This window comes from Rhinopithecus roxellana, chromosome 7, assembly GCF_007565055.1.
Source record: "Rhinopithecus roxellana isolate Shanxi Qingling chromosome 7, ASM756505v1, whole genome shotgun sequence".
In the NCBI taxonomy this organism is placed as follows: domain Eukaryota; kingdom Metazoa; phylum Chordata; class Mammalia; order Primates; family Cercopithecidae; genus Rhinopithecus; species Rhinopithecus roxellana.
This window is the reverse complement of record NC_044555.1, coordinates 130729970-130740811: the sequence shown is the minus strand read 5'-3', so window position 1 is coordinate 130740811 and position 10842 is coordinate 130729970. Positions and strand designations below refer to the sequence as shown.

Below are 10842 nucleotides of genomic sequence, written 5' to 3'. Positions count from 1 at the left end.
GCATACAAAGATAACAGGATTAAGAGATTAAAGACAGGCAAAAGAAATTATAAACGTATTATTTGGGAACTGATAAATGTCCATATTAAGATGAAATCTTCACAATTTATGTTCTTCTGCCATGGCTCCAGCCGGTCCCACCATTTGGGGTCCCGTAACAGAGAACTTCTATCCCTGTTTGGCCGCTCTCTGACAATTGGTTCTTTCTGAATAATGTATTTTTAACAACTGAATGTTCCCTTTTCCAAAACTACCTAAGGCCTGCCCCGCCCCCAATCCCATGCCTACAAAGACCCCAGAGTCAGCCAGTAGAGATTAGAAGCATCTGGACGTGGGGGAGAGGTGACTTAACGTCAGAGATGACGGCTGGACGTCGGGGAGAGGCAATTTGATTTCAGAGGATAGAGACAGAGAGGCAACTTGACTTCAGGGGAGAGCAACCTGCCCTTCCCATTCCCTTGTCAGCTCCCGTCTATGATGAGAGCCACTTTCATCACTCAATAAAAGTCTCTGCATTCACCATCCTTCAATTCATCTGCATGACGTCGTTCTTCTTGGGCACTGGACAAGAATTTGTGACCCACCAAGTGTGGGTTCCTAAAAAGGAGGTCACACTGGCCCTTTGCCCTTGTTGACAGAGAACAGCCACCCCACACATGAGGCAAAGGTCCCATTGAGCTGATAACACACTGCTGTCTGTGGATGTGGAGCTAAGAGAGCATTGTAACATTCCCTCTGGGGCCTTGGGGTCACAGGCATTCTTACCTGGATGCAACCATGGGGCCTGCACGGAGTTTGCTCCTGCCAGTGCCAAAGCAGCTGGCCAGTCCCCACACTCAGTTACCTATGTGCTCCCTCTCATGAGGGATGGGGTGCGGCAGCCCCAAGGAAACAGAGTTTGCTCCTGTTGGTACCAAAGCGTCTGGCTGGTTAGCACAATCATTTGCCCACGACCTCCCTCCCACGAGGGGTTGAGCATGGCAGGCTGAGTAAACAGGGCACCGCTGTCACGAGTGAAGGGGTTAAGAAAATACCCTGCATCATAAACTTAGTCCTTAGGGATCTTGATCACCTTTCCCTCCCACCACATGACACCATTTCTTTCCATTGATGACATTATGCTGATTTGGCAGGACCTAGCAACTTCCCTAGACACACTGGTAACATACTGACATGACAACTGAAGTGACAATTCGCACAAAAATATCAGGGGCCTTTTAACGTAGTGAAATATTTAGTGGTCAAGTGCTCAGAGGCATGTCAACATAGCACTTAACAGGTGAACAGCAAGTTGGTACATCTCACCCTTCCTGCCACTCAAAGTGGACACAAACAATAGTGGGTCTCCTTAGGTTCTGTTGGTGGTAACGTGTACCTCATTGGGATTGCGTCTGTGACTTATCTGCTAATGACTGGAAAATCTGCTAGTTTTAAATTTGGCCTAGTACAGAAAAAAGCTCTCTGAACCCATGCCTATGGCTCAAAGGGGGCTTCCTTATGAACAGTTGTCTCAAAAACAATCAAAGAATCCCTAGGGCTGGTTTCCTTACTGGTCTTTGTTTATACTGGGCTGGCAGCAACTGTATTAGTTTTCTATTGCCACATAACAAATTACCCCAATTTGAGCAGCCTAAAACAACACACATTTATTATCCACATTTCTGCAAGTCAAGACCAGGAAGCCTCAACCGGCCTCTCTGCCGAGTGTCTCCCAAGGCCAACTCAGAATGTCAGGCCGGCTGGGTGCTGATGTGGAGACTGTGGAATAATCCACTTCTAAGCTTATACACATTATTGCTCATTTAGATCTAGTTCCTTAAGGTGGTAGGAAAGTGGTTCCTGTTTTTTGGCTGGTTGTCATCCAGGGACTGCTCTAAATGCCTAGAACCACCCTATACCTTCTCAGGAACACAACATTATCCTCGAAGCGGGACTGCTGTGTCACATCCTTCTTGTGCTTCGACTCTCCTACCTCTTCTGCTCCTTATAAGGAAAATACTCTGCTTTTCAAGGATTCCCCTGTGAGGGTCAGGCCCATTCACACCACCTCCATGTCTCAAGGTCAACTGACTTGAGACCTTAATTAGCCAGCAAAATTCAATCACAGCAGTATTTGGATTAGTGTTTGATTGCGTATACAGGAGATGGGAGTCTGGGGAGTCTGGGAAACAGACTACAGCTGTTTCAGTCAGCTTGAGCTGCTATCACAGAATACCACAGACTGGGTGGCTTCATCACCAGACATTTCTTTCTCATGGTTCTGGAGGCTAGAAGTCCAAGATCAGGGTGCCAGCATGATCAAACTCTGGTAGGCATCCCCTCCCTGGCTTGCAGTCATCCACCTTGCTGTATCCTCACATGTTGAAGAGGCACGAAAGAAGAAATTCTCTTTTCTCTAATTGTACGGGCACTAATTTCATCATAGGGACCAACCATCATGACCACATCTAGACTTAATAACCTTCCAAAGGTAATTAGGATTCACGTAAAAGGTGGACCTAAAAAGGGTCCACCTCGAAATATCATCCCACTGGGATTTAAGGTTTAAGCGTATGAATTCCCAGAGGACACAAATATTCAGTCCATCCATAATGCCTGCCTACCACACGAGCCAGAAATGAACAGCTGCATTACAAAAGGCCCAACTGGGATATCCCTGAAGGACAGTGGTGAAGGGAAATCCTCCCAGAGAAAAGAACTTTGAGTAGTGCACCTGTGTGGAGGAGCGATGGCCAGACCTATGAGTATGTATCCATATATAGGCGGTGTCTCATTTATTAGCTGAATGATCAGGGACTTTGAGGACACATGATTGGAAATTTGTGACGAAGAGGTCTGGGGAAAAATATGTGGAGAGATCTGCCCAATTGAACATTCAATGTGAAGATATTTGGGGCTCATGAGAGTTCTCAGCAAAGGGTAACCTCAGCAGAGCAGAACTGTAATAATCTGATGGATAAGATACCTATTATCTACACATCAATCAGCCTCTGTCTCCCACACTTGTGTCAAAACCACACGGGCTCACAAAGTGATGAAGATGACAGGGATAGAGATTACGCTGCAGTAGCACGGACTTCCACTCACCAAGGCCGACCTGACTACAGCTGATAGAGCCATGAGACAGACAAGGGTCCCTGGCGAAATCCCGCCTTCAAGCCTAAAACGGCATGAAGGTTGAAAAATCGGACTACTGGTCCTGAATGAAACCAGCGACCCAGAGGAAGAACTGCCACTGTTTGCTCGCCATTTCCCAACTGATTATTTCTTAAGAATGCCCACATACGCACAGGGGGAATGGGGTGGAGCCACAGGAAGTTTGCGCCTTGGGCAGGGGTGGTTGTGGGGAGCCTGGTCTCTTGACTTCCTGTGTGGTGGCCTGAAATCAATCTGTGAGGTGGAGGCCTGCTAGTAGGACTCTCGCTTTGCTGAGAGTTTTTTTCCTTCCTTTTTCTCCTTTTCACCCAATAAATTCCGCTACTCGTCCTTCGATGTGTCTGCGAATGTAATCTTTCCAGGTCATGTGGCAAGAACTCAGTTTTAGTTGAATTAAGGAGCAAAATTCTGCAACATAGTCATTGCTGAGTGTACAATCTGCCAGAAACAGAGAGCAACACTGAGCCTCTTATATGACACTTGTCTCCAGAGTTAGCCAGCTACCATATGGCAGGTGATTACATTGGACCACTTCCATTATGGAAGGGACAGGGCTGTGTTCTTACAGAAATAGACACTTATTCTGAATACAGACCTTCCTTCTCACACACAGTACTTTGAGAAAATCAACACTTGTGCACTTAGAAAAATAGCTTATTTACCATTCTGGTATTCCACACAGTATCACCTCCAAACAAGGCACTCACTTCACAGAAAATAAAGGGCAGCAATGGGCCCGTGCTCATAGGAAATCACTGGTCTTATTCTTTATATTCTCCTATCCCCCCCTTGTTTTTTTTTTTTCTTTTAGAGATGGTGCTATATTTCCCACGCTAGTCTTTAACACCAGCTCAGCCTCCCAAAGTGTGCCCCATTATCTTAAAGTGACTGGATAAACAGAACAATGGAATGGCCTTGTGGATCTCAGTTATAGTACTAGCTAGGTGGCAATCCTTGCAGGTCTGAGAAATTGCTTTTAGGAAGCAGTGTTTGCTGTTTATCTGCATCCAACATAGTTTGCTTTCTCTCCCATAGTCAGGATTCATGGGTCCTAGAATCACGGAGTATAACTTGGAGAATCTCTACTCACTATTCACACCAGTGGTCCAACAGCAAAAATGCTTCCTATCATTCTGACTTTAGGCTCTGCCGAACTAGAAGTCTTAGTTAGAAAGGAAGAAATGCTTTCACCAAGGGACACAACAGTGATTCTGTTGAAAAGAAATTGATACTGCCTGCTGGCCACTTTAGTCTCTTCATCACTTTCCATCTAGAGGTAAAGGAGGGGATCATCTACTACCTGGCGGTGATGAATCTGATGATCAAAGGGGGATTAATTGCACTACACCAGGGGCTAAAAAGGAGTATGTCTCCTCTGTCTAGATAGCTTCTTAGTCCTCCCATGTTTTTTGATTACACTTAATGAAAAATTACAGTAACCCTATCCAGGCAGGATATCTAATTGTCCAGACTGTTCAGTAATGAAGGTCTGAGTCATCCTGCCTGGCCAAACACCAAGATGAGCTGACATGCTATCTCAGGGCAAAGGGAACGAGAAATGGGTAGTGAAAGAAGGCAATTATAAATACCAGCTACAAAAATGTGAGCTACTGCAGAAATCAGGAATGTAATACTAAATACCTTGCTAAGTTATTAACTCATCCCCCTCGTCAGGCGGAAGAACAAAGCAACAAACAACAAAAGTACAGCATTTACTAACAGATTTATAAAACTTTAAAAGCTCCATCTTTTTTTCTTAGCTTCTGGAAGGGAATTCTCTTCACTTCAGAATTATAGGGAGCTTCAGCAATAACCTGTTCCATCCTACAGCGTGTGTTCTTGTTTCTCCTTGGTCTTTGCACTAGTGCAATTATTTTTTTCTCATGTGCTTAACTTTTCTGAGATGCCAGGGGAATCTATTTCTTTAAGCGCCTTCTCAAGTTGCTGAATTAAGACGACTTTTTTAAACCTGAAATTAAAGAGGTATTCCATTCACCAGAAGATTCCTACAGCATCTATGAGATGTAAGAGCAAGTAGTAGATACAAAATAGAGTTTACAATCTACAGGCAAATCGAAAATGCATCCTCACGGAAAGATACAAACTAGAGAAATACAAAGTGAGTCAACTGAGGGCCCATGCATACTTCCAGATTATGATAAATTTCGAAGGCTCCATGGCATTGGAAGAAAGTGTTAGAATAAGATAATATCAATGTAAATGCCTGTGGAAATAGAATGAACTATGATTGAAGGCTAGGGATTAGGAAGAACAAGGCATGATTTGTTCCCGCCCCATCCCAAATTGGGCGCAAGCACTTAAAACAATAGAAGAGTTCCTTTTTGTACTCACCTTGCTGCTTCCTTGATGGCAAATTGAACAAATTGTCCCTTGACTTTCATAGATCCTTGTACTTCTTCAAGCAAAATGAAAATTCTTTCATAATCTGAAGATATTTAAAAACATCAGTATTTCTCCAATTATGAAAAAGAAATACACCTCAACCTTAGTGCATCCATTACCACAGTATACATTTTTCATAGACTCCAATGTTATATAGTGTTTGTGTTTTGAATGCTTAAATCACAACGCCTGTATATTACTAAGGAAACCATTGTGAAAACCAACAAAGGAAAACAAAACACTTAATCAGATGTATGAGAAATTTTCAGTGAAATTAAAGAGAAGCCATGCTTAAATTATATACAGATCCAATTCAGCCAAACAATGAGCTCAAGAGGCAGCTAAATTCTGTTCTAAATCATAGAATGAGAGACTTCTCATGCTTTCATTGATAGACACTCTTGCACTACTTACTTCGCCCAAACCTTTGAACTTCTTTCATTAATTGATATTTTATATCGTCATTAATTTTCTTTATCATGGCAGGAGACATTTGTGGTGTATTTGGCACAGTTTCCACTGAAGGCATTCCTGTGACTGGTGGGTCACCTGCAGAAACACTGTAGTTTTTGATGCCTACCACAAATTCATTACTATCAGGTTTGTAAAGCAGCTCATCTTTGCTGAGACTAGTGAAGTCGTAAGAGAAAATATCCAATGCGTTGTGTGGCATACGATCTCCTGTCATATTTATAAGCTCTGGTGGAGCGGAATTTGACAGGAAGCCATCAGGAGGAGTTTGACCGTTTTCCATCTCCTCCTCCGGGATGTCATGAATGACAGTAGTATCTGGAATCCAAATGAAAAAGTTAAGCTGTGAGGTAAGTGCATTATGTCGCCCCCATAGGTATATCCCTCTAATGCTCAGTTTCTAGGAACTTATCTCATAAAGCAGGAGGATATGCCAGGTGGCAATCTGAGACCCCTCAACCTAAGCTCAAGAAAGACAATACAACAAAACTGCCCTCTCCCCTGCATGACACTATGCATGCATATAGAGGCCAAGTTGGACAGTACAACCAACATATGAACATACACAGATCCCTGGTACTCCTGGATGAAATACCAGCTCCTGACAGATTAATACGCCCTGGTGGAACCATTGACAAGGAGTTATCAGATGCTTTTTGGCCATTTTTCATCTTCTCCTCATGGACATTGTGAGTGGCGGTGGCATCTGGAAATAAAATGAAGAGGTTGAGCTGTGAGGTAAATCCATAATGACAACTCCACAGGTATATCCCACTGATGCTCAGTTTCTAGGAAATTATCCCCTAAAGAACTAGGATATGCCAGGTGGCAATCAGATAGCCCTAAAATTAAGGGGAGAAAGGATAATACTACAAAGCCCCCTTCTTCCCTTGGTGACACTATGAATGCATATGGAAAAAAGTTAGGACAGTACCACTTAAAAGCCAACATGTACAGACCCATGGTACTCATAGCTGTAATACCAGCTCCTGCCATAATAATAAGCCCTGATGCAACAGCTGACAAGAAGTTATGAGGTGCTAGTTGGCCTTTTTGCATCTTCTCTTCACAGACATTGTGAGTGATGGTAGCATCTGGAAACCAAATGAACACGTTGAGCTGTGAGGTAAGTGAATTATGTCAGCCCAACAGGTATATCCCTCTGATGTTATGTTTCTAGGAAATTATTTCATAAAACAGTAGAGGATATGCCAGCTGATGATCTGAGACATCTCAAATTGAGCTCACGAAAGATAATACCACAAAACTACCTTCTTCCCTTTATGACACTACACATTCATATGGAAACCAAGTAGGACAGTACAACTAGTAAATAGACATACACAGATCCCTGGGATTCATGGCCGGAATACCAGCTCCTGCCAAATTAGTAAGCCCTGGTGGAACAGTGGCCCTCAAGGTATCAGGTGTTGGTTGGCTGTTTTTATAGTCTTTTCACCAACATTGTGAGTGATGGTAGCATCTGCAAATCTAACGAAGAGGTTGAGCTGTGAGGAAAGTGCATTACGTCATCCCCACTGGTATATCCCTCTGATGCTCAATTTCTAGGAAATTATTCCACAAAGCAGGAGGACATGCCAGGTGGTGATCTGAAAAACCCTTAAGTTGAGCTCACAAAAGATAATACAACAAAACCACCTTCTCCCCTTCATGACACTATGCATGCATATGGAAACCAAGGAGGACAATCCAACTCATAAGTGAACATACACAGATCATTGGTACTCATGGCTGGAATACCAGCTCCTGCCATATTAATAAGCCCTGGTGGAATAGCTGACAAGACGTTATCAGGTGCTGGTTGGCCATCTTCCATCTTCTCTTCATGGACATTGTGAGTGACAGTAGCATCTAGAAACCAAAACAAGAGGTCAAGCTGTGGGGTAAGTGCATTATGTGAACAACACGAGTGTATCCCTTTCATGCTCAGTTTTCAGGACATTATCTCATAATGCAGAAGGATACCCCAGGTGGCGATCTGTGACCCCTCAAATTGAGATCACGAAAGATAATACGATAAAACCACCTTCTTTGACTTATGACACTGCATGCATATAGAAACCAAGTAGAAACAACTAGTAAACAAACATACACTGATCCCTGGTACTCATGGGTGGAATATCAGCTCCTGACAGATTAATAAGCCCTGGTGTAATGGCTGACAAGAAGTTATCAGGTGCTGGTTGGCCATTATTTATCTTCTCTTCACAGCCATTGTGAGTGACTGTAGTATCTGCAAATCAAATGAAGAGGTTGAGCTCTGAGGTAAGCGCATTATATCAACCCCACACAGGTATATCCCTCTGATGCTCAAGTTCTAAGAAATTATTTCATAAAGAAGGAGAGGATGTGCCAAGTGGCGATCTGAGACCACTCAAATTGAGCTCAGGAAAGAAAGTACAACCAACCCACTTTCTTCCCTTGATGACACTATGTATGCATGTGAAAACCAAGTAGGACAATCCAAGTTACAAGCAAACATACACAGATCCTTGGTACTTAGGGAAGAAATACCATCTGCTTCCATATTAATAATCCCTGGTAGAACTATTGACAAGACATTATCAGGTACTGGTTGGCCATTTTGCATCTTCTCTTCACGGACATTGGGAGTGGCAGTAGCATCAGGAAAATATAAAAGGTTTAAAATTTGGAAAGAAATAAAACTGTCATTATTCACAGATGATATTGTTCTGTCCCTAGAAAATGTAAAAGAATAAAATCTTTACAGTTAATAAGCAAATTTAGTCAAGTCACTAAATATTAGAAAAGCCACTGGTATTTCTTTATAATTAACACCAACAAATAGTTAGAATATGAAATTTCAAATGTCATTAATAACACTGCCAAAAACATAAAATATTTAGGAATAAATCGAATCAAGATGTGCTAGAGCACTACATAAAAATTACAAAACATCACTGAGGGAAATTCAAGACTACAGTAAATGGAGAAAAAACATTCTTTCCATGGAATGGAAGACATTATTAAGAGGCTTTATTGTTAATTCTCCTAGAATGATAATAGCAATGTTATTTAAAATTCCACAAAGTAAAAACAAAAATATCCAAAAATTGACAAGCTGATAATGTTCTTTAAAAAGAATATGCACATTTAAGATTTGGAAAAACCCAAGACAATCTTTAAGATATAGAAGTGGCTGGGTGCGATGGCTAACGCCTGAAATCCCAGCACTTTGGGAGGCCGAGGCGGGCGGATCACGAGGTCAGGAGTTCAAGACCAGCTTGGCCAACATGGTGAAACCCCATCTCTACTAAAAATATAAAAATTAGCCGGACATGGTGGCAGGTTCCTATAATCCCAGCTACTCGGGAGGCTGAGGCAGGGGAATCGCTTGAACCTGGGAGGCTGAATTTGCAGTGAGTCGAGATCACGCCATTGCACTCCAGCCTGGGCAACAAAAGCAAAACTCCTTCTGAAGGAAAAAAAAAAAAAAAAGAAAGAAAGAAGAAATAGAAGTAAGTTGGTAGATATACACTATTAAATATAAGATTTACTATAAAGGTAGAGTGATTAAAACAGTGTGATATTGGAGCAATGACAGGCAAATACACCAAGGGAAGAGGACACAGAGGCCAGAAATAATCTGGAAATACAAAATAGCTAGATTTACCACAGGAGAGCTCCTGGAAATCACTGTGGAAAGGACAGTGATTTTAATAAATGCACTTGATAAATGTGACAAATGCAGGGATAATACAAACCTTTAATCTTACCTCACCCTACTCCAAAAACTTTATTGAAGATGGATAGATAGTCTAGTAAACCCTTAAGATATTATCTTCACAAATATAGAATAGGCAAAGATGTTTTTAACGAGGATAAAAAAGCATTAACCATAAAGAATGAATTGTTTGCCAGGCACGGTGGCTCACACCTGTAATTCCAGCACTTTGGGAGGCTGAGGTGGGCACATCACTTGAGGTCAGGAGTTTGAGACCAGCCTGACCAACATGGAGAAACCCTGTCTCTACTAAAAATATAAAACTAGCTGGGTGTGGTGGTGGGTGCCTGTAATCCCATCGGGAAGCTGGGGCAGGAGAACGGCTTGAACATGGGAGGCGGAGGTTGCAGTGAGCTGAGATTGCGCCATTGCACTCCAGCATGGGCAACAAGAGCAAAACTCCGTCTCAAAAATAAATAAATGAATAAATAAATAAATAAGAATGAATTGTTGAATTACACAGAATTAAATGGAAAACTTCTGTTCCTCAAAAGACACTATTAAGACAATGAAAAAATGAAGTATATTTGTAGATTATATATTATACAGTATATATGTATAGATTATACATATAAATATATATTAATTACACAGACACATATATATACACATCTGTATATACATCTGACAACAACTGAGTGGAATCCAGAATATATCCAGAACTACAAATCAATTTTTAAAAAGCAAACATCTCAATAAAATCTGGGGGGAAAGCTGAATACGCACGTCATAAGAGTCATACTCAAATAGCTAATAAACACCTCAGATATACCTGGACTCTGACTTTACTCCATTCCATGAAAATTCATTTGAGATGAATGGGAGATCTAGAAGAATATTTACAATATTATCATGGCATTGGGTGAGGCAGAGATGTTTCTTAAAATAATAAAAAGGGTCAGGCATAAATAATGCACTGATTAATAAAATTAAGAGAAACTGTTCATCTACAACACATTATTAAGATAGTGTAAAAGCAAAAAAGATTTGTAGAAGATGCTAAAATTGTATACATATTTGAATATATGTACATATATGCCTGTGTA

At 41.6% G+C, this 10842-nt stretch overlaps 1 pseudogene across 1 annotated transcript; it reads right to left on the bottom strand.

The window, feature by feature from the left end:
* Window positions 1-5026: 5026 nt before the first annotated feature.
* On the bottom strand, window positions 5027-8683 carry LOC104657808 (annotated as a pseudogene). Its single transcript, XR_004058305.1, has 8 exons — window positions 8536-8683; window positions 8144-8284; window positions 7762-7902; window positions 7374-7513; window positions 6596-6736; window positions 5974-6348; window positions 5509-5602; window positions 5027-5125 (listed from the first exon to the last, which is right to left on the bottom strand). The product of XR_004058305.1 is annotated as a sarcoma antigen 1 (transcript).
* Between the last annotated feature and the right edge of the window lie 2159 nt (window positions 8684-10842).